We start from the raw sequence: 27,501 nt of genomic DNA on the forward strand, positions 1-27,501 counted from the left end.
CAAGTTGCTGGGATTACAGATGTGTGCCACCATGCCCAGTCATAAAGTTTTCAAATAATGAGTTTGTATTTTAAAAACACAAATCCTCTAGAGGCTTTTTCTTGTCCTAAGAATAAAGTCCACAATACATAGGAACATCTCTTAGACACTCTGCCAACCTCTGATTTTCTGTCTCCAGATCCTCCACCTCATCATTTTTTATTCCCTAGTCAGAGGGACTTCTGTTGCTTCTCTAACCCATGCTCTGTTCACCTCAAGGCCTTTGCTCGTGCTGTTTTGTTTCAGGGAATATTCTTGCCAACCCTGTACTCCTCTGCTCTCTCTCCAACTCCCACCACTCCCCATGCCAGGTTAACTCCTTTCTTATCCTTTGGGTGTTCCCTTGATCCCCCTACTCAGGGACACCTCCATGACCCTCCTGATCTGGTCAAGTCCCCAAGTCACATGCTGCATGTCACCTACATCCTCTTTTGTGCACTTATCTAATCTCTGTTCATTCTTTCAAGCCATTACTAGACCAAAGCTCTATGAGGCCCAGGGACACTGTCATTGTGTTGACAGTGGTCTCCCAGGCACAATGCATGGCACGTGGCAAAGTATCCATAAATACCCTTTGAAGGAGCAAGTGATTGAAACCTGTAGCCTGCAGCTACACAATCACATACACATTTGAACTATATAAACATATTCCAATCTAGACCTTTCCTAGACTTTTCAATTCTAGACTTCATTGACAAGGTAGAATTCATATATAAAGAGTTTTTTACACTTTTTACTAGGAATTAGGTAACACAAAAAGACATTTTACTATAGTTTTCTTGCTTTAAAATAACTGCAGTTATAATGAAAAGACAATGTCCCTTTACTTTTCTCTGAAGTAGGTGTAAAGTAGGTTTCTGCAGAGGAGAATGTTATTCCCAATAATAATCCTATCACTAGACATTTTGGAACACCTTGAAAAAAAAGTGATGAGGAACCCACCAGCCTGCTCTTTGCTAAGGCCCTATGGAGCAGGCTCCAGTCCCTGCTTAGGGGGTATTTGTGTTGATGGAGACAGAAAATGAAACAGTTTGTGGAGACTGATTTTCTTGGTTCTGGCTCTGCTTTTCCCTCTGATGCTGTTTGTATTTTTGGTAGATTATTCTCAACAAGTTAACTAATTTTGGGAATGAGGGCACCAGTGGCTCTCACTTTTAACACAATTTAAACTTAATTTGGTATAGAAAATGCAGTTTTAAAGGAAATTTTAAATTTTGTTAAATGCTGTAAATAACTTTTTGATTTATGAACTTGAAAAGGTAAAAACTCATCCAGAACCTACTTTGGAACTCTCCCAGGAATGAAATAGGTTCCACTGAGGCTCAGATCTTGTGAGAATTCTACAACTACTAAGAATATGATCCATTAGGACAAATAATTCTTTCTTTCTTTCTTTCTTTCTTTCTTTCTTTCTTTCTTTCTTTTATTTACTTTATTTATTTTATTTATTTTTGTTGTTGTTATTGGGAATTGAACCCTGGGTGCTACCCCTGGGGTACATCCCCCAGTGCTTTTTGGTTTTTGTTTTGAGACAGTTTTGTTAAATAGTCCAGCCTGGCATCACACTTGCCATCCCCCTACCTCAGCCCCCCAAGTTGCTGGTATTACAGACATTCATCACTGTGTTTGGCAGTCCATAGTCTTTTTTGGTGGGGGGGAGTTTCTGGGTATTGAACCCAGAGGGACTTTACCACTGAGCCACATCCTCAGCCCCATTTCTTTCTTTCTTCTTTCTTTTCTTTTTTTGAGACAGGATCAAACTAAGTTGCTCAAGGCCTCACTAAATTGCTGAGGCTGGCCTCACCCTCATTGAGTCACTGGAATTACAGGCATGTGCCACCTCACCGAGAGGTACCTATTGTTTTTCAAAGGTATCTTTAATAAGAAAATACTATGCTAATGTTTCAATTTAGCAACATTCCAAATAACTTCTAATTATTTTTCTACAATTCTGGGGCAGAAATGAATTGGTTTTTATTAAAATACTTCACTCACTTATTCATCTATTCATCAAATATTTATTTAAAACCAAAAGGATTGATGAATGGATAAAGAAAATGTGGTATATATATATACAATGGAATATTACTCAGCCATAAAGAATGATAAAATTATGGCATTTGCAGGCAAATGGATGAAACTGGAGAATATCATGCTAAGTGAGATAAGCCAATCTCAAAAAAACAAAGGACGAATGATATCGTTAATAAGTGGATGATGACACATAATGGGGGGTGGGAGGGGTTAGTGTTAAGGTTAGAGTTAGGGTTAGGGAGAGGGGCAAGAATGGAGGAAGGAAGGACTGTATAGAGGGAAAAGAGGGGTGGGAGGGGTTGGGGGGAAGGGAAAAAATAACAGAATGAATCAAACAATATTACCCTATGTAAATTTATGATTACACAAATGGTATGCCTTTACGCCATGTACAAACAGAGAAACAACATGTATCCCATTTGTTTACAATAATAAAAAAAAAAGAAAAAACAAAAAACAAAAGGATACCAGCCCCACTTCAAGGTACTTGGGATACATCAGTGAGCAAAGTAGAGAAAGATCCCTGACCTTGTGGAAAATCCATTTTAGTAGGAGAGACATCCAACTAGGCATGAATATAATAAGAAGCAAATTACATCACATTAATCCACTTGAAATATTTATTGAGCACATACTAGAAACCCAGAATAAGCAAAACAAGTCTCTATCTTTGTGCAGCCTACTTTCTAACAGGAGAAGATGGACAATGACCATAATAAATTAGTATATTATACCACATGTTAGAAGCAGATGAAACTAACCAATCTAAATCTGAAAGGGGAGGAAGTGGTTGAAATATATTTTCTTTCTTACTAAAAGTTTCAAAGATCTTCATACTCAGAAAGCAAAAACAACACACTTCTTAAAGAAACTTTCTACAAAAAAAAATGACCATTTATATAAAATCTCTTTTTTTTAAAAAAATTGCAAGTATATTCACTAAATTATGGATCTATTGGATCTATTTGTTCTAAAAAGTCTCTATCGAGTGCAGAAGTGATGGCAGCAAATGATAACGACACAATTCCTGCTCCTGTGGGCAAATATTTTCTATTTGCCTAAGAATTTCCTGATGAAGAAACAGATCTGAAAAAGCATGCATCATCTGCATAGCACAGATGAAGTTAATGATTTTTTTTTTTTTTTTTTTTTTTTGTGGACCGCTTTGTTTTGTTGTTTGTGTTGGTGGTGGTAGTATCAGGGAATGAACCCAGGGGTACTTAACCACTGAGCCACATTCCCAGCCCTTTTAAAAAATATTTTATTTTGCCAGGTGCGGTGGTGCACACCTGTAATCTCAGCAACTCGGGAGACTGAGGCAGGAAGATCATGAGTTCAAAGCCAGCCTCAGCAAAAACAAGATGCTAAGCAACTCAGTGAGACACGGTCTCTAAATAAAATACAAAATAGGGCTGGGGATGTGGCTCAGTGGTCAAGTGCCCTGAGTTCAATCCCTGATACCAAAAAAAGAAAATAAATTTATTTTGAGACAGCATCTCCCTGAGTTGTTTAGGGCCTCACTAAGTTGGTGAAGCTGGCTTTGAACTTGTGATCCTCCTGCCTCAGCCTCCAGAACCGTCGGGATTACAGGTGTGCACCACCATGCCGGGCTTGACAACTGATTTTTGTGTTTGTTTTGTCATCCCAAAGTTTTTTGAAATCCAAAAAATTATTTATAAGTAGCAGGGTGAATAAGGGGTACTAGTCTTCACTGCTGTTCATACAATTTCAGTTTTACTGAAGAAAGGAAAACTTGCCTGTAGCTGTGTACCCCTGGCCACTCCTTACCCAAATGTGTTAACTGAGCCCCGGAGGAAGGTGTCAGGGAAAGCATCTCCAGCGGCACCCTCCTTACAGAAATCTGGGGGAAGAAAGTGAAGTTTTAACCAGAATGTTTAAAATCCACTTCTGTGGACTCTTTTCAACCCTAGGTTCATGTGATATTCTTACATGTCCCAATGTCCAATTTGTGGAAATTATTTTAAGGAAGAAAATGTGCCATATCTAATATCTTCATGTCATAAAATGCTCCAAACAATTCTGTGATGGAATCTGCTTTTTTCCAGCCCAGAAACTCTGCCCCCACTTGTCCTGGTCCTGCTGTTACTCTTCCTTACTCTTCCTCTGGCAAAGCACTGCTCTCCATCCCACATGCCAGGACTGCCAATCAGGTAACCAACTCCTTTGGCCAAATGGTGTGCCTGGGACCTGAACCAGGTCAGACTGATTCTCCTGGGATTTGGATCTTGAGCAGGGTGACTCAAGGTCAAAAAGTACTTGTAGCCAGCATTTTCTGATGGCAGAGCCCTGAAGAGATCTTCCATTAGTTCCTGTGCTCTAGATCCTCAAGTTTAATTGAGCTGCCCCATATATGCCTCCAGCAAAATTCCTTGTTATTTAAATCTGCCCGAATGGTTTTTGTTGCTTTCACCCAAAGAACCCTAATATATATCTACCCATAGATAGGTTGAAGTATGTATTTAAATAATTATTAGACAGATAGATGTGTATGTATGTGTATATATATATGTATACATATATTGAAAATAGCAAATATGTTCACTTTCTTTCTCTTTAAGAGCCATCTGGAAGTTCACTCTGCAGCATACAAAAACAGTTTAAATGCGTATGCCATATTTTTCTTAATGTATTGATAAAAAGTTTGTAAGAATCCATTATTTTAAAGAAGCAATTATAAAAAGATCAAGACTTCTTTTATGAAAAACTGCTAATGTTCAAATCAATTCTACAATGAATATCAACTCCTACCTCCAAAATGAGATACTTATAGCAGAAATAAAATGAGTCATGTAATAGCTGTGTGTAGGAGCAACTGTCATAGTCTTTTCACTAAAAATGCCATGCGTGTGTATGTGTGTATAAATAGATGCACGCACATTCATTTAGAGCTGTACAAAATCAATATCTACTTAATTTTTTACTTTAGGTACTTCAGGCTGGAGGGTTTAATTTCATATGGAAACTTTTCTGTTAACCATTTAGTTTTCTGGCTATTTTCTAATTAATAGAGAGGAAGAAAACCCAGATCCAGGTATACTTTATTCAACATAACCTTGATCACCAGTTTCTAATTTTTTATTTCTGAACTGACAAAACATTTAGATATAAGCGAGAAGATTTTTTAAACTTCAAAATATAGTATTATTTAGCCATATCTATAGATATGGTGGGGGCTCACATCATATCTATAGATATGGCTAAATAATATAGACAATTGTAGTTTGATGACCTGTATTTTTATAGAAAGTTCTCTGTAGCTTTGAAACCCTTTTCTGTACTGTACCAGTCAGGTTCTGAGTAAGAAATAAAATTTACTCAGAGGGATTGATGAAGAGACTTCAGGAATGGGCTACTTACAGAGGTTGTAGGAAGGTCGAAGAGCAAACAAAGGATGTTGAGTGACAGGGACAAGGGGTGGAAACAGTGTTGCTCAGAACCAAAGGAGAAGCCAGAGCCAAGGAAGAACAGCCACCCAGCTGCTGCCAAGGACATGGTACAAATGCAGGGAGAGAGGGTAGAATTATTTTACTGTCTTACTGCCCACCCTCTGATCTACCATTAAGCCAAGCAGAGGCCAGATGGCAAAGAGTCCTGGCAATGCAGCTATTAGGAGGCAGTAAACTTTTAGAGGATAGAGAGGTTCACGTGCTGATCTGAGGTGAAACCAAGTGAATAACCATGTACATTAACTCAGAGTATAACAGACTTAGAGAGATTAAATGCCTGATTAAATTTACACAGCTCATGATCTCTGATCTGGGACTTAAATACCAGATTCCAGACTCTCCAAAGTCAGTCCTTTTTCCAATATGCTTTATTAATGGCTTAGCTGCTGATGACTAAGGCATACGCTATGTGTTGCTTGAGTCAAATGCAATACTTTGTTCCAAGCTGAGCTAACTCAATGGGGATTCCTGTGGGAGGTTCTTTGTTATTTGTCTTCCATGGGAATCGGGTCCATTAGGTGGACTGTCCAGTGAACCAGGTGAACACAGTAATGATGAAGCCATGGCAGCACAGACAGGAACAAGGTGTCGAAGAGAAGCAGATGTCACATTGTGGGCGAGAGCCTGGCCACAGTTGTCGGCAGTGCTGAGTTTGAATCTTCTCTCCCTACCTCTCTCACCAGTTGGGGTCCTGAACACTTTATTAGAGTCTCACTTTATTATTGAAGGTAAAAAATTGCCTATGTCATAGGATTGATGTGAGGATTAAAACAATTCTAATAGTGCTTAGCATAGTAGCTCTAATTAACAATAGCTGTAATTCATTGAACTATTTCATACCATTATTTTCCATAAAACAAACTTAAGGTAGAGCACAGTAGCCCTCATTTCACAAAAATGGAGACTAAGTCTTAGGAAATGATTTGTCTAAGATCACACAGAAAATGTCAGTGCCCAGATCTGAGTTGAAAAGCAGGTGCTTCTACTCTGTGAGACAGGTCCAGGCAAAATGAGGTTCTAGCAGTTTTGCTGGTGGGGGCTCACACCAGAAACTACAAAAATGTGCCTAAGCACACTTTTTCTTGAACTTCCTCAGGTTGGTGTAATGGGCATGAGTTATGCAACCTTTTCTGGTTATTCCTCTCATCAGTTTGCTGGGCCCCTTGTTGACATTTTAGGCCTAGCCTCAGCAACTTTACTGTTTTTTAAATAAAGCCTGGTGTGTCCTTGAAGAATATGCCTTTCACCATGGGGTAATTGGTTTGGAATCCCAATGCCTTTCTTTATCATCACGTGGAGCTGATTTGTGAGGAATATGGCTTTGATGCTCCAGTCTTGGCTTTGCGCCAGGAAGTCATTGTTGGGGATTCTGGCTGTTTGATGTTAAGACGCAATCTGCCCAGGAGCTGACGAGGCCTATTAATAGGAATTCAAACACTGTGTCACAAGCTTCACCAGGAGGGCCTGGACGGGGAGGCCTGAATAACGATTCTGACAGAGCCAGGAGGCGTCATTGGACAGGACAGGGTGCCCTTGACACCACCTTGGGACTCATGGAGGCATTTGAAACATGCCAGCAGCTCCTCTCTACACTCCCCTCACTTGATTCACTCTTTTGGGCACACGATATGCCCCAATTAGGTGTCGGTCTTTCCCACAGGATAGAGCTCCTTAGAGGCAGGGATTATGTCATTAATTCAGAAAGCATTTGTTGAGTGCCTCTTGCCACTGCCAGGCATAGTAGAAGGAGCCAGGAGCCTTATTCTTCTTTGTGCCCAGCACCTCGTAAAGAGGCTAGCACATGGCCGATGTTCAGCAAGTGTTGTGGGTAAAATATTACTCATCGAGGAGGCTCAACACTAACGCTGTGTTCCCCTGCATAGTGAATATATTTTGAATGTGGTATTTTCTCCAGATTGGAGGGTAATACCCAAGTCTTTTGCATTAGGAAAATTAACTTGTGGCCTATGTGACAGAATTGTTAAATGTATTTCTGTTGATCTCACTGTAAAAGGCTAGAACATTCCAGTTGATCAAACATTTGACTGACAGTTAAGCTCATATTTGGTACTGTCAGTTAAAAAAATAAATTGAATATCCAAATAAAACATAAATCATTCTGTGATGGTCAAAAGGCAATGTGAGTCTCACAACCATCATTAGGGAACCATTTATCATTGGATAGGCCCTAGCTGTATACATGGGGTTAAAGACCTAGATTAATAAATGCTTACTCTGTTATTGTGATTTATTTTTTGTGCACAATTAATGATACATAATTATGATGAGACCCCCCAGGCTACAGTCAATCATTTCAAAAATGATTTTAAAGAAACAAAATTATATCAACCCAAGGTTTTTCTGAGAGCTACAGAAATGGAATTAAATATAGACGAAATTCATTGGACCCTTACTGCCACTGCCTTACCAAAACTGTTTCTATGACAGGGAGCAGGAGGCCCACAGAGGCTGAGCCAAAGTTGTGGGACCACAGTCTAGATGTTAGAGCAGGGGGAGAAGGAGGATTTTTTCCCCCTTGAACTTCTGTAGATAGAATTTGAGCCATACTTCTCACAAGCCTTGTCTATTGGCAGAGTTAAAAAAAAAAAAAAAAAAAAGGAACAATGGTCATTAATTACATAGACTGTTTTTTAAAACAAAAGCAAACCGTATTGTTTGTTATAATGCCTTATGATACGATAAATGTACAAAATATATGCAGTAGAATAAAAATAGGCAAGTCAATAAGTGCATGGTAGATTGGGTAATGTCCCCCCGCCACCACCAAATTGTCCACATTCTAATCTTCAAAACCTCTAAATATGATGCTTTCATGGCACAGGGATTTTGAACATGTGATAGGTCAGGATCTTGAGACAGGAAGATTAACCCAGATTATCTGGGAGGATCCCATGTATTCATAGGGGTCCTGATAAGAGGCAGGCTGAAGGATCAAAGTCATAGAAGGATGTGTGATGGCGGAAGCAAGAGGTCAGCATGATTCATGAACAATGCCCAGGGCCATCGAAGGTAGGCAGCCTCTGGAAGCAGGAAAGGGAGCAAACAGACTCTCCCCTTGAGGAGGAACCAGTCCTGTCACCTTGATCCTAGTTCCATAAAACATTTTGAGACTTCCAACCCACAGAATCATAGCAGAATAAATTGTACTGTAAGACACTGTTTGTAGTTGTTACAAACAGCAATTGTAGGAAGCTAATGCAGTGATAAAAAAGAAATCTTAGCTATTTAAAGACTCTAGTGAAAAACAGAATTCTAGATAAAGAGGAGATTCCAGAAGAGGCGAGATAGAATTAAAGGCACTTCATGTGCACTCACTGCATTGCGGTTCTTCAGTACTGTCAGTTCAGCCATGGCTTCCTTCATTCTGTCAGCCAAACTCTTTGATAGTGGATCAACATGCTGATGATTTTGGATACAACTCCCTATGCCCAGAATTCCTATAACCCAGCAGTATGACTACCAAGCACATAAGGAAGAGATTTTGTCTTCTACCAAATACAGCATACGGGCAAGAATTGAAAGAAAATACTATTTTCTGTGCTTAAGTTTTACCTAGTTTTGATGATCTTACTAATATCAATGAAACTTCTTTTATAGTGGGTAGAACTAGAGAATGTACTAGTTTTTGTAGGAGAAACAAAAAAGTATAAATACTTAGACTTTATATATTTTTAAGTAATTCAATTAGTCATATAAATTAATAATGGAACTGATTATTAAAGTGATTCAGTCTTCTTTTTTTTCTTTTTCTTTCCTCCCTGCTCCTCCTTCTCCTCCTCCTTCTCCTCCTCCCCCTTCCTCCTCCTCCTCCTTCCCTCCTCCTCTTCCTCCTCCTCCTCCTCCTCCTCCTCCTCCTCCTCCTCCTCCTTCTTCTTCTTCTTCTTCTTCTTCTTCTTCTTCTTCTTCTTCTTCTTCTTCTTCTTCTTCTTCTTCCTCTCTCTCTCTCTCTCTCTCTCTCTCTCTCTCTCTCTCTCTCTCTCTCTCTCTCTCTCTCCTGTACCTGGGCTTTGTTCATGTTAGGCAACCTTTCTACTATGAGCTACATCCCCCAGTCCTTTTTTAATTTTTACATTGTACATGGTCTCACTAAGTTGCAATCTTCCTCTTAAATGTGTGTTTTTCAATATTTATGATTTAAAACAAGTTCTTTTTAGTGAGCTATTTTGAAAGAGGACTTCAATAATAAAATTTCTTTCTTTCTTTTTGTCCCTTAGTAATCATTAAAAATCATTTCTACCCAAAAAATTCTTTGTCATTTTAAGACATGTAGCCTCTTACTCCTATCCATTTCCCCACTCAATAGAGCCTGTAATATTGATTTTTTAAAAAAATCTGGTGTGATATCAAAGCACTGTATCAAAGTCAGTTGGGTCACTGAAGGTAAATCATTTATCCTCATATGTCAGTTTCCTCTCCTTATTTGTCTATGTGCCATGATTAGCTGAAAGGCTTCCAAATAGTCTTTCCCTACCTATTATAGTTAAGAATAAACATGTTGAGGGAGCTGGGGTTGTGGCTCAGTGGGAGAGCACTTGCCTAGCATGGGTGAAGCACTGAGTTCAATTCTTAGCACCGCATATAAATAAATAAAATAAAGGTTCATTGACAAGTAAAAAAAAAATGTTTAAAAAAAGAATAAACATGTTGGACTCTGTGTAGTTCAGTGGTAGAGCACATGGTTAGCATGCATAACGCCTTGGGTTCAATCCTGGCACCAAAAATAAAATAAAATAAACACTCTAATACTTAAAAGAATCCTCTCATTGCAGTTAAGTGAGAATAGATGTTCTTCAAAAGTAATTTGAAACACTAAATACAATGAAATGTAGTATCCTGTTATTGTTATATAAAGATAAGGCAAGAGTAGCATAACAGTGATGTATTGTATAAAAGGAAAATAATATTTAGTACTTTTGAAGGAAAAAGAACAAGTTGACAGGATACACTCTTTATTTTACAATAGGGAACTTGATTTTGTGTAAGAACCAGTCTCAGTTCTCTCTTTTCCCGTCCATGATGGATAGCAGAGAGGATCAGCTTTTGGCTGAGTTCATTGAGTGTAACAATTCCATAATCTCTTCTTTCGGGGAAAAAAAAAAATGAAGACCTAATTCAAAACAAAAAAATTAAATTACAATTGACTGATTACAGTCACATAAATCTTGGAATTGCATAGCTCTTTTAAACAGTTAAAACCTAGTGTTTTTTTTTTTTCTCCCCAAAAAGGAAACTTTTAAAAAAGTACCCAATCACATCATTGACAAAAACCACAGTTTTTAAAGAATAAGACAATTATCCTTATTTCTGTGAGCAAATAATGTTTTGATTTTTGGTGACTCCTGGAAACAATAGTTTAGATTTCATGAACTATTATACATTAATATATAACCTTCCCTCAGTATCAGGGGTTTCATATGTATGGATACTACCAACCAGGGATCAAAAATATTCAAAAAGAAAATTGTATTAATATTGAGCATATGCAGGAATTTTTCTTATAATTATTCCCTACACAATATAATGACTATTCACATAACATTCACATTGTATTAGTTATCACAAGTAGCCTAGAGATGATTTAAATTATTACAGAAGAGTATATGTAGGTTATATGCAAATACGATATCATTTCACATACAGGACTTGGGCATCCTAGGATTTTAGTATCAGCTGGAGGTCCTGCCACTAGTTCTGCAGTGTATACTGAGGGACAACTGCATATGCCTGTAAAGAGGTAATTACATTAAAATTAGGTCATTATGTTAGGACCCTAATCCATTATTACTGGTGACTATAAGAAGAAGAAGGACTACGAGATGGCATGTGAGGACATAGCAAGAAGGTGGCCAGGCCATCTGTAACCCAAGGAGAGAGGCTTCAGAAGAAAACAAATTTTTCCATCTTTATCTTGAACTTACAGCCTCCAGAACTGTTAGAAAATAGTGTTCTGTTGTTTGAACCATATTCTCTGTGGCATTTTGTTATGGCGCCCTAGCAAAAAACACACTGGAACTTTTGAGAATGACCAAAAGGTTGCTGTCAATAAATATGCTGAACTAAGGAGTCAAAATGGGATTGTCCTAGACAAAACAGGGGAAATAGTCAAGTCAATCAGGGCTAATGTAGGAGAGCCTGTCTGAAGGAGAGGATGGGACAAATGAATCAGAAGGCATTCCAGGCCACAGGAGCTACTGAGCCTCAAACAACCTGGGTACGGTTAAGACATATTATAAGATCTATGACTTTTGTGTGTGTGTGTGTGTGTGTGTGTGTGTGTGTGGTGGGGGGTACTAGATATTGAACCTAGGGGTGCTCTACCACTGAGCTACATCCCCAGACCTTTTTATTTTATTTGGAGACATGTCTCACTAAATTGCCGGGGCTAATCTTGAACTTGAATTCTGCCTTGGTCTCCCACATAGCTGGGATTATAGGTATGCACCACCACCCCTGAGATTTATGTTTCTGAAAGACCACTATGGTGGCACGTAGCAGAAGGATTGTTGGAGATGGGTGGGAAAGCAGGAATTTATTGAAAAAAGATAGTAAGAGCCTGCTTGAAATCAGAGGATCACATGGGGATATAGGAAGTGACAGATGCAAGGGATATTAAGAAACTAGACTCACCAGGAATTGATTACAGAGTACTATTAGCCCTTCTTACCTGCTCGTTCTGTATTCTGAGGATTCAACCAACTGCAGATCAAAAATCTTCAGAAAAATAATTGCATCTGTACTGAACACGTACATTTTCCTTTTGCATTGTTGCCTAAGCAATACAGTACAACCATTTTTCATAGCACCTACTGGATTAGGTATTATCAGTAATTTAGAGATGACTTAAAGTACATGGAGGATATGCATAGGTTATTCTGCAAATACTACACTATTTTGTACACAAGACTTAGGCATCTTAGGATCTTAGTATCTCAGGGAGGTCTTACAACCTACTCTCCAATTAATACAGAGGGACAACTGTATATGTAGGGGACAAGGGACAAATCAAGAAAATATGTTTTGGCTTGGGTTATTTAGCCAACGGAGATAGCTAGAAAACAAAGAGGAAGAATAAGTTTGGAAGTAACTTACATTTACTTCCTAAAATAGCTAATGATGACATTGGGTGTTTAACTTTTGGGTTCTGACTCTAGATGATGGTATATAATAAAATTAAAACTGATGAAAATTAGTATTTAAAAATGTTAAAAGTGGAATAAGTTTCCATTTCCTCTTTGAAAAGATGTTAATTAGATAATCATCAAAATAATATTTTTAATATAACTTAAATTACTCAAAATTGCTTCTGGGCAGTAAGGATGACTTTTAGATTTAACCAGTTCATATTTTTATTATATATTGAGAAACTGAGAACATTTTCTGTCACTAGGGATATAGACTCTACATGTTTGATACAAACAATGTTTGACAATATCAAGGTATGTCTTTTGAGGGTGGCAGGAAGATTTGGTCAATCAACCTTGAAACCAGTTGTTTACTAGCTTCTTGGATGATCAGTCATTAAGAGCTTCCGTTTTTCATTACTCATCAACTTTTCAGTAACTTTAACAACAGGAGTTATTCATTGTTCCATTCAATGAGGGGATGTGCTGAGCCTACCTACTGCCTAGAAGTCACTGGAAAATCTGGGGGACACAAATTTAAGGAGGTATATGACTACTGTTCTCAAGTTGCTCAGCATGTCATGAACCAAAAAAAACCATCAACAATTTCAGTTAATGTGATCATGGTCTTAATAAAGCTATGCACAGAGAAGCTAGGCCTGGTAATGTGCCTGTAATCCCAGTTACCAGGTAGACTGAGGCAGGAGGATCTATCACAAGTTCAAAGCCAGCATGGGCATTTTAGTGAGACCCTGTCTTGAAAATTTAAAAGGGCTGGGAACTTAGCTTAGCAGTACAGTACTCCTAGGTTCAATCTCCTAGGAGACTGGAAAAAAGAAAGAAAGAAAGAAAGAAAGTTTAGCTCTTTCTCATCAGTCTTTCCTCCCCCCTGTGGCTTCCACAAATACCCCTTAATTTTTGGGATGGGGAAAAGACTAACTCAGAAGCTCCTTGTTACCTGTAGATAATTCATTTCCACATTTACCTGCTGCCTACTTACCAGGCCTGGGAGATGTGAGGGACAAAAGAGACGTCGTCCTAGCTCTCAAAGAGCTTATACTATTGGGAAGGATGGGTATAAACAAATAGTTGTCTAACTTCAGGCTCTTCTCAGTCAACTGAGTATCAGATCAGCACCATCATCAGTGGTCAGAAGTGCCTGAGCAGTGAGGAAGGTCGGAGCCCAGGAATGGAGCAACTACCCCATCATGGAGGAGGGGCCATGAGGATACGCCACAGAAGTAATCACAGGTAAGTTGCCTGAGTGGATAGGATACAGGACAGCAGAACCAGACATTAAGAATACAAGCTTTGGAGCCAACCTTCCTAGATAAGAATTCCAGATGTTCCACTCATTAACTGGAAGTGTGACCCTAGGTACATACCTTACTTCTATAAAGATGATAATAGGAGGTGCCTTATAACTTAAGAATTAAAAAACTTTCCTGAAACACTTATAAAATGTGTGGCAGAATAAATGCCCCTTATATTCATATTATTATTAAGAATCTACATAATTAAAATGTTTTAAAGGAATGATGGTGATCAGGAATATTTTGTACCCATGTTAATTGGTTTTATTATTATTATTTTTTTTAATTTCCAGGGTATTTTTTTTTTTATTGTAAACAAATGGGATACATGTTGTTTCTCTGTTTGTACATGGAGTCAAGGCATACCATTTGTGTAATCATAAATTTACATAGGGTAATGTTGTTTGATTCATTCTGTTATTTTTTTTCCTTCCCCCCACCCCTCCCACCCCTCTTTTCCCTCTATACAGTCCTTCCTTCCTCCATTCTTGCCACCCTCCTTAACCCCAACCCTAAACCTAACCCTAAACCTAACGCTAACCCTTCCCTCCCTCCATTATATGTCATCATCCGCTTATCAGCGAGATCATTCGTCCTTTAGTTTGTTAATTGGTTTTAAATTTGGAATTCAGTGTTCTTATCGCAAAGTATACGCTAATTCATCATTTGTGCATGTACCTACTTATTTATATAGGAGCTCAAATGTTCAGAGAAAGGTTTGGAAAGATGTACATGACATAGCTGAGAATGATCCTCTCCATAGAGAACTGGACCAGAGATGCTCGAGTTCTTTAACTTTTCATAAAATATTTGATTTCTTCTTTATGATGAAAATTATTCATGAATTAAACATAATTTTAACAGGTTAAAAAAAGTTCTAAAAAAGAAATGCTAACACTCTACTAGAGATGTAAAACAAGGTATATCTACAGTTCAATGACATTTCCCCAACACTGGTTGAAAACCTAGTTTGCTTTAGACACCCTACCAGGTATTTTAGGATATGAAAAGCACATATAGAGTTACCCAATCTCTTGCAAAAGTCCTTTTCCCTCATTTCTGGCTACTGTGACTTGAATCTGACTGGACATTGGGAGATGGGTGGGGTTTTGATTGGAGTAGCTAATGCAGGTGAGCAGTGTACACAAAAGTGGGGGAGGAAAGCAGGCAAGCTTCAGGAAACAGCAAGTGGGTGAGTTTGGATTGGTCACAGCTTACTGGAAACAGAATGGTATCTGTAAACTTGGAAAGGGAGATTGGATTCAGTGCACCAAGAGCCTCAAATGCTGGGTCGTCAGTTAGCTTTATTTCTTTTTGTAAATGAGAACTACTGAAGGATTTTGAGTAGAAGAGAAACACAGTCATAAGAAGAATATTTTAATAGCAGTCCATAAAGTGGATTTAAGTGAGCTTCTTTGGGAAATTTTAAATGGTCAGTGTTAAGAGAATGAAGACTTGACTAATGGGTAATAGGGAAAAATTGGGGGGGGGAGTACAAATTAAACGTAAGAGATAGAATATTATGTTAATTGATTTTAAAAATCATCAAAAGATTAGCAAGAGGTGCAGAGAAAAAAGATGTACAGGCTACTTCAGTGTTTTCAGGATTTAATTTTTATAAAGTGATGCCATTTTGGGGAAACAGAAAAATCACCAGAAAGGTTACTTAGCAACAGCAACAGGTTTATTTTAAGACATTTTGAGATTGAATCTCTAGGTAGGCATCTGAGCAAAACGAACATCAGTCATTTGAAACTTCGTCTTTCTGCTGGGACAAGAATATTGAAAATGTAGGTGTGGATATAATTGTCTGATAGAAAATGCAGAAAAGGAGAAGAGTGGAGAGTCTTGAGGAATGGGTAACTTTGAGGATGCTGGAGATTAGCAAAACTATAGAGAGATTAGGAAAACTATAGAAGGTCACCTGAAGAAGCAAGAGGAGAACCAGGGTTGCATTTAAAGGTGGTGGAGAAGCCAGGTGCAATGGTGCATGCCTGTAATTCCAGCAACTCTGGAGGCTGGGGCAGGAGGATAGCAAGTTGAAGACCAGCTTCAGCAATTTAGTGAGGCCATAAGTAACTTGGCAAGACCTTTTCTCAAAATAAAAAATAAAAAGGGCTAGGGATGTAGTTCAGTGGTAAAACACCCCTGGGTTTAATCCTAGTTACCAAAAATTTAAAAAAAAAATTTTTTTTAAATACACTTAAAGGAATGGAAATGTTTCAAAAAAGGAGAGGTCAACAATATTTAATGCAGCAAAGAGTTCAGAAAAATAAGGACCAAAGATTAATTCTCTGACACCAAAAATTTCTTTTCTTAATTTTTTAAAAAAATTGAAATATCTATATGTATAGTTTGAAGAATGCTGGAAACCATATTCACCTGTGGAACCACCATGCTAATCAAGAAAGAGTGTTTTCCAGCACAGTATCTTGCACAAAGTAGTCAGTAGATCTCCAGCTGTGCACAGGTATCAGCAGTTTCTGTCAGGCAAGAGAATGAGATTGAATCTTAAGTTGAAGGCCTGCCCAAAAGAGCTGTATCATCTGAGGTCAGATGAAGTAAAAAATCAAATACTGAAGTCAGGGTCAGCAGGAACAAGGGGACAGTATTTTGTAAGTCTGAGCAGGTTTGGGGTTGTGTAATCCTGTGTTATGCAAGCAATGTTTGGTGACCTACCAGCAGGGAGGTGACATCAAAGTTAACTTTAATTCTCTAAGCTAGGAGAATTTGCCCTCTGAAACTCTAGGTAGTTAAGGGTTACAGGTATGTGGTGCTCCTGCATCAGATCTAAAGTGACAATGTTCTGGGAGCTTTCAAAAATTTGCTCTGATTCCTGATACAAGTGAGATTCTGGCTGATCTAGATACTTTGCTGTTGTTATATTAGCAAATCATTCTACTCAGTTCCCCAAATTGGAATTTCATTTAACTAAGAATATGTGAAAAAGTTGATAAACGCTGGTCCCAGCAGAATACTTCTCTAACATAATGCTGCATTGTTTCTACCTTGTATTCAGACAGAGCTCCCTAATTTCAGGTATCAAAGGACTTGAAGTGCCTGCTACTGTCTCCACCTGGCTAGGTGGTATCTTGAACTCCATGTGTCCTAAGCAGATTTTTTTTTTTTTTTTTTTTTTTTCAGTACTGGAAATACTGAGAATTGAACCCAGGACCTTGCACATGCTAGGCAAGTGCTCTACCACTGAGTTACATCCCTATCCCTCTAAGCAGAATTTTTTTAATCTCCACTCTCTTGCCTAGTCTTCTCCATTTTAGTAAATGTCACACAGATGCCTTAGGAGTCTTCCTTGATTATGATCCTTTCCTTCAAACACAAAATTGAACCCATCAAAATTTGTCAGCTGCATCTTCAGAATGTATCCTGATTTTTATCTAGCACAATATTAAGCAGGCAAGCTCTTGAGGCAGAATTTTTGGGTCTGAATTGTAGCTCTAACACTTACTACCTACATGATCCTGGCTGAGATACTTTACCTCTCTGTGTCAGTTTTCTCATATGTAAAATGGACAGAACAATGGCACCTACCTCACAGGACTGGTTGTAGAAATAATATTAACACATATAGGAGCTGAAGAAACAGCTCCTTTTGGAGAACACTCGCCTAGCATGCGCAAGGACCGCGGTTCAAATCCCCGGCCGCTCAAATGAGAAAAAAAAAAAAAAACACATATAAAATTCTTGGCATTATGCCTAGCTATGGTAGGTGCTCAGTTAAGGTTAGTACTACCTCTGCTATGTTTCTGTAAGTGTCACACAAAGATCCCTTTGTTAAAGGCTTGGTCTCTGGGATGGTGCTATTGGAAAGTGGCAGAACCTTTAAAAGGTGGGGCCTGGTAGAAGGTCCTTACCTCACTGGAGGTGTGCCCAAGGAGGGAATAGTGAGACCCCAGTTTCTTCCCCTTTTTTTCCTGGCTCAGGAGGTGAGCATTTTGCTTCACTATGTACTCCCACCAAGATGTCTCATCTTCGGCAGAGACCCAAAGCAATAGGGCCACTTGATCTTGAACTAGAGACTCCTGAACCATGAGTCACAATAAATCTTTTCCTCCCCTGCCCCCTCTCTCTTTTGCAGTGCTGGGAATCAAACCCAGGGCCTCACAAATGCCAGGCAAGGGAAGGTGATATGAGCCAACCCTCACCTTTCCCCACCTGGATTACTGAAACCATTGATCCTTGCCAAGATTCCCTGTTTTACTTTTGACTATGGTCTACACAGCTACCAAAGTGAACTTTCAAAGATACAACCAGGCTGGAGTGGTGGTACATGCCTGTAATCCCAGTGACTCAGGAGGCTGAGGCAGGAGAATTGCAAGTTCAAGGCAGTGAGCAACTTAGTGAGGTACTAAGGCATTTAGTGCAACTGTTTCAAAAAATAAATAAATAAAAAAGGCTGGGGATGTGTCACAGTGGTTAAGTGGTTAAGCACCACTGGATTCAATATCCAGTACCATAAAAAAAAAAAAAAAAAAAAAAAAAAAAAGGACTGGGAATGTAGCTCAATGCCCCTGGATTTAATACCAAGTTTACATAAAATGTATGTAATTCAAATCAAGTCATTCAGCTGTTCAAAGTCCTCCAATAGCTTCCCAATTGCAAAAAAAATTCCAAAGTTCTTACCACCATCAAGAAGGCCCAAGCAGGTCTGGCTTCCACTAATAACTCATCATTTACAACTCTCTCCTTGCTTGACTACACTTAACTTTGTCCTTCCTCCTATTTCTCAGAGTTACCACATCACTCTGGTGCAGACCTTTGCACTGGTGGTCCCTCTTTCCAGGAAATTCTTCAGCAACCCTACACATTAGAACATCCTTGCTTCATCCAGCTCCTCTTAGATACTGAAAGACTGTCCCAAATTACTCTTATTCCCCCCTTTGCCCGTTTTATTTTTCATAGTTCTTACAAAGTATTTATTTGTTTCTGGTCATCTTCCACTGCTATGATGACTGCTTTCATAGTCCATCTGATTCATCAGGATGTCCCTGTGATTAAAATAGTTGCTGAACATCATAGGAGCTCAGTCAATGTTTGTTGAATAAATGAATGAATGGGTAATTTTCATGTCTTCCCTTATTCTCCACCCATCTACTCTCTGATCTGAATTAAACACCTTAGAAATCATTTAGCTCAACACTCATGTTTCACAGGGGAAGAAACCTGTCTGCAGAGGGAGACCTGCCTAGTCTTGGGACAACCTCTCCCACCTACTCCTTTCTACATCATTGTCCCCCACATCATTTCACTTCACATCACATCATTTCTTGTGATCACATCATCACATCATGGTGTGGATGCTTCCTCCATCCACACCCTACTGTGCCCCAGGGCTACTGGCTATGGGTGCTCTTATAAGCACTGGTAACTACAAGTAGTTTTCAAAGACTCTTCTCTTTTATCTTCTACCTTTTGGGAGTCTCTCTCTCTCTCTCTCTCTCTCTCTCTCTCTCTCTCTCTCTCTCTCTCTCTCTCTCCCTCCTTCTTCTCCTGCCTTTCCTGTGGTTCATTCTCGGGGTTCCACTTTTGACCCACTCTTCTCACTTCTCCCCTAGGTACTCATCCATCACCCTGACTTCAGCTACTATCTTCTTGCTGAAGAATCTGTACCTGCAGCTCAGATTTCTCCCCTCATCCCCAAATCACATGTCTGCTCACTAGACACATCCATCTGGATATATCTGAGCATCACACACTCAGAATTCTCAAAGTAGAAGCCATTCTCCATCAAAATTGTTCTTCCTTCAGTGTTCCCTACCAGATGAATGGTAATAGGTTACCCAGTCTGGGAACCTGCTCACTTTCTGTTCCCTTCAAGAAACCTTAAAGATAAATTGAGTTTACTTCTCCAATAATTATTACATCTATTTATTTCATTTCCTCTGCTACTACTTTAGTTATATCTATCATCATCTCTTACAAGGACTACTATAACAGTTGCCTAATTAAAAATTTTTTAAAACGTGGGTCTGAACCCATTAGCAAAGTGTCAAATCACTTTTGTGGATCATAATAAACTTTTAAAAGAATCTTAGCTGGGTGTGGTGGCTAACACCTGAAATCCCAGTGACTCAGGAGGCTAAGGCAGGAGAATCACAAGTTCCAAGCCGCATACAGCAATATGGCAAGACCCTGCCTCAAAATTTAAAAAAAAAGAACTGGGGATATAGCTCAGTAGTAGAGCACCCCTGGGTTCAATTACCAGTATAGCAAAAAAAAAAAAAAAAACTTAATAATAAAAATCCAAAAAAGTAGTCAGACCAAAACTAGTAGCAACATGGAGACATTTACTGGCAGCTTTTCCTGTTTTTCTAAAGGTCAATCACTGAAAATATTTTCAACAAGGGAGAAAACACATATACTAAAGCAAGCCTGCCTTGCCCCATACACTTAACCAGAGTGGAGAAAAGTTTTATATGAATAGCACTTAGTGAATTGCATTGTCAAATGCAGTGGGAATTTACTTTAATGTTATTTACATATACCTCAGGATGGTGAAAGATATTTAGTCTGTTTCTAAGATGCTCTAGGTTGCCCAGACTCCTCATATCTCCTACCTGGGTTCTTTACCTGGAATACACCTTCTCTCTTTTGCTACATATTGTCTCTAGCAGCCCTCTTGGATTTGAAATAGTGGTCAGGTACTCATTTCAGTTTGGTCAGTGCAGTTTGATTCTTCAGTTCTGTGACCCTGGGTCAGAGCTAAGTTTTCTAGACACCATGGAATTTTCCTCAGTGTCACCTAGTCTAGTAATCACTTCTCCCTCAAATCTTTCTCATTCCTGCAGCAACTCCTGAATTTAAATAAGAATCATTCTGAGCGGCTCCATCAGTAGCTCTCAGCAAATTTCATCTTCCCAGTCTTTGTGAGCATCGCATTCCCAGGACAGTTCCCAGGGCAAGGAACCCTACCACATAAGGAAACTGAGGCAACAGAAAAGTTGGGAGCTCAGCAACTAAGGTTAGTAAATGTCCCATGCACCCCAACACCTCCCAGGTCACATCTTCCAGGCTACGATAATCATAATTTTTTAAACCTGAAATAAAATGGAATAGAATAGAGAATGTCTGACTACAGCACTTGTGGTGGGGTTCAGTGGTTGTGTATGGTTGTATACAAACACAGGGTTTACTGTGGGTCATGGCCATGTTACCCGGTCTTCATTTTGTCCCCTCTCACTCATTTTCTACCCTGAGCATGACCTTTTAAAAAGCAAGTACAATATAGGAAATGTGAAGTTCTCAAAGTCAGATGAAGCTGGAGTTGAAACCCGGCTCTGGCACCTCGTGGCTGCATGACCACACAGCAATGAACCTTGTTCACCTCATATGTTAAGTGGGAATAGTATGGTGAATCCAGGATCAGGGCCCCAGGCAGCCCCACACAAGCCACTTGAAATCACATACCTCTAATCTTTGCCAGAAGCCAAAGATACTTATATTTATATTCATTTTGTTAATGGAACTGAAGCTCAGAGAAACTAAGTAATTTACTCAGGGTCACACTGCTTGTATGTTTCTGAGCAAGGATTTCATTTCAAGATTCTCCACGCTCTTACCATTGAGTTTGAATTTCTACGACTATATATCTGAGGTTTGTCAACCTATGATTTCACACAGTCACATAACTCAATTAACTGAGTATGTGTTAAGCATTAATTTTGCACATAACACCAAGTTGGGAGCTATAGGGAAAAGAGAAAAGTAAAATGTGGACTGCTGCTATGGAATGTACACACAATTTAGAAAACACTGATAGTACAGACCAATAGTCAGCATATTGATGGTGCAAAATATATAAAGCATGTTAAGATACTTGTAAATTGTAACTTATTATTCTATTATAAATTTAAATTACTCTTAATGAAGAAATCAACTTATATTTTATACAATGCATGAAGGTCCTAGTTTAATGATATAATTTGTAGATTAGAAATCTACATGGATATGAAGGAAGTTCTTATTTTTAAATTTAATGGAAGATGCCCCTTTTCAGAGACTAAGACTATGGGAATAACAGTATCTCTTGCATTTTAAAAATAAACCCCATTGTATTTGTGTCTACCTAATTATCAGCATCTTTACAAACAAAATTGGTCTACGTTCTAACTAAGAACTAATAGGAACCATAAATAGGCATAATTACCATGTGTCAATTAAAATATATATATATATTTAATAAACATAATTTGCTAAGGACTGCCTAGTAACCATGAAACCAAGCCACTTGACAAAGAGTTTTAAGGCATGTGTATGCGAGCAGCAGGAAAGGAACTTAACTACATATCCCGCAGTCCTTTCTTCCCTGGAATTCTCCTAAAAGAGAGAGGAGTTTCAATCATAATCTGAGGAATACATAACTGTGTTTCCAATATAAAAAATTAAGTAATTCTGAATGAAGTTATTCTAATGGTTGTGAACTTCCTAAGGTCAAGAATTAAAAACAGAAATTTTAACAATATTTATATTTGCTATTTTGTCATCCTTGAACTATGCTTGAAGTTTCTTAGTAGCCAATGCTTTTAGGTTGAAAATAACTTTAAGACAGTTTTTATTCAAGTTGTCGATTATTTTTACTTTTAATTACATTTTTTTCAGGAAGTTCCTTTTCTGTAAGCATGTAAGAATAAATATGTAATGGATTGTGAAAAAAAAAAAAACAAGGAATTAATAGGGAAGAACATTTTTGAAAAAACATCATTATTTAAAGGGCTCACAGGAAGCTGCCTGGTCACTTGTCAGAATGAGCCTCACCCTTCCACATTTTGTTTACTCTTTCTGCTTTCCCTATTTATTGTTTTAAATTGACTTTCCATTCCTCTAGTGAGCACCATGTCCTAAGCAAAGCTGGGAAAATCAGTTTATATACACAGCACTAACTTATCAGTTTTTCTATCTGAAATTATTTAATACACATAGGTATACAGTGCCTGGAAAAGGATGTCATGGGAGAACTGAGGAGTGGACGTGTGCACTTGAAGAAGACTCTGGAAGGGCGCAGGTGCTTCTGTAGCCCATCTTTGTATCCTGGAGAAATGGGAAGACCCAATGACCTTTGCAGTGCTTGATGCAGAAGAGTCAGGCAGGGTTTCCCTTTGAAGTATTAAAAAAAAAAAAAAAAAAAAAAAACCTGACATGAGCTATGTCATTATCTTCGTCTAACTGATACTTAAACATTATACTCTGTTGTTATCATTTCTGGACACTAAGCTCTATTGTTCCTTAGCTATAACCTCTGAGAACACTGCAAGAGAAAAATCCCAGGAAGAAGTAAGTTTTCAATTTTCTTTCTTTTAATTTCTTTGTTTGCAATAAAATTAATATTAAAGCCTCTAGAAGAAAGCCAGTACCACTTATATCCTATTTAGGACAAATACAGCACACATATCTATCTGGACATCAAACATTAATTTCACTATTGCTATTTTCACATTAGAGTTTCAAAGCATCCTGGGACATTTCTCAAATAGATGAGAAGTTGCATGCAGATACATACCCTCAGAGGTTAGTGATAAATGGGGTTCCCTGGTTGCTGTACTAAAGGCTTAATTTTTTTAAATTCTCTGAAAATTATCAGATCCAAGATAAAATACACAGAAAGAATCTTTAAAAACATCATCATGAGTATGAAAACGAGACAAAACATTTGACAAGAAAAAGACAACTTGAGCTATAACCCATACAAATCCCCCAGCTGCCTGGTTATTCCCAGGCAGTACAAGATAACAGGATTCCTTTCTTGTGATGTGTGAGAGTTAGTACTTATAAAAGAAAGCAGTTTGTGGTTAGTGAAGGCACAATGTGAAAATTTACACATTATATCATTTTTGTTAAGGAGATGATGGGTCAGGTTTAATCGTTGTGAAGTTGTAAGGTGCTAAGCTCCTGTGGGACTGTGAGATTAAAGGGTGGCCTCTCTTAGACTGTGTTAGTTAGAAATGCATAACAGTAGGTAAGGAACCAAGAAGTGGAAAATATCCACCGACATAATAGGAAAAGGTCTGCATTACATGGAGTAGAATTAAAATATGAATGTATAAAGGAGCACACATTAGAAAATATATTAATGACTTTCACAAAAAATTACAACCAGATTAAAAGTGTGATGTCTTGAAGGAAGTGATAACATTGATTTATCCAGCATACTGGGTTGAGATGACACAGTATTGGAGAAAACACTTTCAAAGAGTTTAGTTGCATTCACTTGAGCAATATAAAATGAGTGCCTCTTCTGTATATATCATAGTACTACATGTGAAACAATCTTTTAAAAAGTTATAAGATGTGATTTTGTGACCTCAACTAGGGTTTACATTTTTACAGGCACAATTGAATAGTACCAAGGTTTACATGCAAGGATATTTTTTAAAAATATTGTTAGTTTTTATACTTATTAGAGCTATAAGAAAATTAATATAGTAAATTAAAGCATTAGCTGAACTAAATGTGGGCTAAAAGCAATTTCCAAAAGAAAAAAAATAAATGCATTGCTTTTTTCGTGCATGAGTTAGTGAGTGAGTGTGTGTGTATGTGTGTGTGTGTGTGTGTGTGTGTGTGAAAGTGGGCAGGGTGCAGGTATATACATGTGTTGGGAAGGCAGTCTATAGTTTAATTGGTTGTTTTAGAGAAATTCAGCTTATTGCCTGTTATTGTCTAGGTCTTAACAGCCATTCTTTAGCTTTCAATCTTCTCAGTTATTTGGCCACATATTTTGGTGGGGATAGTCTTTTACCAAATGTCTTGTGCTCCCTTAAATACAGACTTGCTAGTGAAAATCACAGATCACTTGATTTGCTTTATAATTTCAAAGGTCAATTGTTTTGATCACTGCCTCAAAATTTCAGTCAACGAATAATTATATAATTCAGCACAATGAATAATTACACTGAAAAAGTTAGATATCACTTTCACTGTTGATGTTTATAATGTATGATATCATATAAATGCAACATTTCTTATGTGCAACACGTTTGACCACTTATATAAAATAGTATCCAATTGAACATTTTACATCTAGTTTCCAAAGTAATTGTGCTGGGGTGAAAGAAGTCAGAAACAAAAAAGTACACATAGTGTAGTTATATTTATATAAAATTCTAGATAATTGCAAGTACCCTATAGAGACAGAAAATGGATCAATGGTTTCCTGGAGGAGATAGCAAGGAAGTGAGGCAGGAAGGGGTTACAAAGGGACACAATGAACTTTTTGGGCTGCTGGAAATATTTGTCATCTTGATTGTTCATGATGGTTTCACAGAAGTATACACACATTAAATGTTCTCAAAATTCAACACTTAAATATGGCAGTTTGTAGTATGTCTGTTATACCTCAACAAGTTTTAACAAAATTCTAATCTTGACTATTAAGTTATTCTTGTTCGAATGAACTGTGCCAATATAATTACTATAAATTGCAGTTATCTGGGGATGAAGGTGAAAAATAGAGAAAAGAAGACAGAAACCACAGATGTAAAATTGGCAGGAGGATGGCTCCTTCTTTTGATGTTGCATCTAGAGGTCAAGTCTCTAGTGACTTATCATCTTAAACTTTTCCAGTAACACTGTTCAGTTTGCTTTCATCACTCCAGAACAAATAACTTCCCCATTCCTCACAAAGCACTATTTCCTATGGTGTCTCAAAAAGCTAATGCCAGATGATGCTAGATACTATCTCACAGGCCTGGAGCTGCATAAACCATGGAGCAGATTTAGTAGCTTTTATTGATAAGAGGAAAGGGAATGAAAAGCAATGATTCAGGGGCAGGAAAGATAGTTTAGTACCTTTATCTTACCATTAATATCTACAAGAAAAACAGTTTTTGCATGATACGAGTTTAGTGTTCAGGGCAGTCCTGCAATCCATTATATTCACCTTGCAGCCAAAGTGATATTTCAAAACTGCAAATCTGATCAAGTCACTCCTGCTAAAAATCCTACCATGGCTCCCTACAGGCCTCTGCCCTTAGGAAAAATCCTCAACATTCCTGGCCAAGTACTTCGTGACTTTACCCTTGTCTACCTTTACAGCTCATCTCACTCCATCCTCAGCCATTCTGAATGCCTCCTACGCTCTCACTCATCAAGGCTTTTCATGCTGTAATGCAGTTTGGGTTCTTCAGGAAGCAGATCTGAGGCAGGGTTTAGTGTTCCGGATGTTTACTAGGGAGTGCTCTTGAGTCGACACCCATGGAAAGGAGGGAGCGGAAGTAGGATTGGGAAGAGGGAGAAATCAAGCCGCAATGCAAGCCTGACGGTGTGCGCCAACGCACTGGGTGCTCTGAAACTGAAATAGCTCCTCTGAGGTAGCCTGCATGTGGGAGAAGGGTGTGACCTTGGCTTGCCTGTGGGAGGAAGGGTGTGACCTTGGCCTGCAGTGGGGGAAAAGGTGTGGCCTTGGTGAGGCACCTCTCTGCAGCTGAGGCAATGTCTGAGAGAACTGGTAGCACCACTAGTATCTGGGGCACCCAATCACTTCTTAAAGGGGGCCTCCCCTGGGAATTACTTTGTATGAAGCTCTTTTCTCCAATTCACCAGGGTCATTTCAGATTATCCTTTGACCACAGGTCATTCTCACTTCTTCAGACAGGGCTTTCCAAATTCCCAAACTCAGCTGGCTTCTCTACCAGTACCAAGCTTCTCTTCTTCATTGTGATTGGCTGCTCGCTTCTGTTTTCTTCTCTAGGACAGTAACTCTGTGAGGATGGGGTAACTTCTGCAGCATTCACCTCTGCATCCTCAGTGCCTGCCTCAGGGAGGGCACACAGCAGGTACTGGGAATATGGACCCAGTAAGTTAGTGAATTTGAGGTCCACAGAGCACTGCAAGAAGCTGAGGTTCTTGCTTTGGCCTATACTGAGGGTGGTGGCACTGGGATGTTGTGGCAAAGACTTTAGCCTCTATCTTCACACCCCAAGTGGGTCAGTTCCAGCTCAGTCATGTCCTAGCTGTGTGACCTTGCTAAAGTAACCTCTCTAAGTTCCATTTTTAAAAAATTTTTATTTGTTCTTTTTAGTAATACATGGCAGGAGAATACATTTTGACATATAACACATGTGGGAATATGACTTCCCATTCTTGTGGTTGTACATGGTGTGGAGTTACACTAGTCATGTATTCATGTATGAACATAGGAAAGTTATTTCTGATTCATTCTACTATCTTTCCTATTTCTATTTCTCCTCCCTTCCCTTCATTCCCCTTTGTCTAATCAAATGAACTTGTATTCTTCCCTACCTGCCTTATTGTGTGTTAGCATCCACATATCAGAGAAAATATTCTGCCTTTGGTTTTTTGGGACTGGCTTATTTCACTTTGCATGATATTCTCCAGTTCCAACTATTTACAAACAGAAGTCATAAAATCATTCTTCTTTATGGCTAAGTAATATTCCACTGTGTATATATATATCACATTATCTTTATCCATTCACCTGTTGAAGGGAACCTAGGTTGGTTTCATAGTTTACCTATTGTAAATTGAGCTGCTATA

The 27,501-nt window shown here is 38.4% G+C and overlaps 1 long non-coding RNA gene across 1 annotated transcript in view; it reads left to right on the forward strand.

Annotated features, from left to right (window-relative positions):
• The window catches only part of LOC124962462 (uncharacterized), a 50,075-nt gene extending 27,014 nt beyond the window's left edge, over positions 1-23,061 (forward strand). Inside the window, exons 2-5 of the long non-coding RNA XR_007104482.1 lie at positions 4,140-4,244; positions 13,786-13,933; positions 20,802-20,974; positions 22,933-23,061. This is a non-coding gene — a long non-coding RNA (uncharacterized LOC124962462). The remainder of the gene's footprint in view (positions 1-4,139; positions 4,245-13,785; positions 13,934-20,801; positions 20,975-22,932) is intronic.
• Positions 23,062-27,501: the final 4,440 nt, after the last annotated feature.

The sequence above is a fragment of the Sciurus carolinensis genome, chromosome 1 (genome assembly GCF_902686445.1).
Source record: "Sciurus carolinensis chromosome 1, mSciCar1.2, whole genome shotgun sequence".
Lineage (NCBI taxonomy): Eukaryota > Metazoa > Chordata > Mammalia > Rodentia > Sciuridae > Sciurus > Sciurus carolinensis.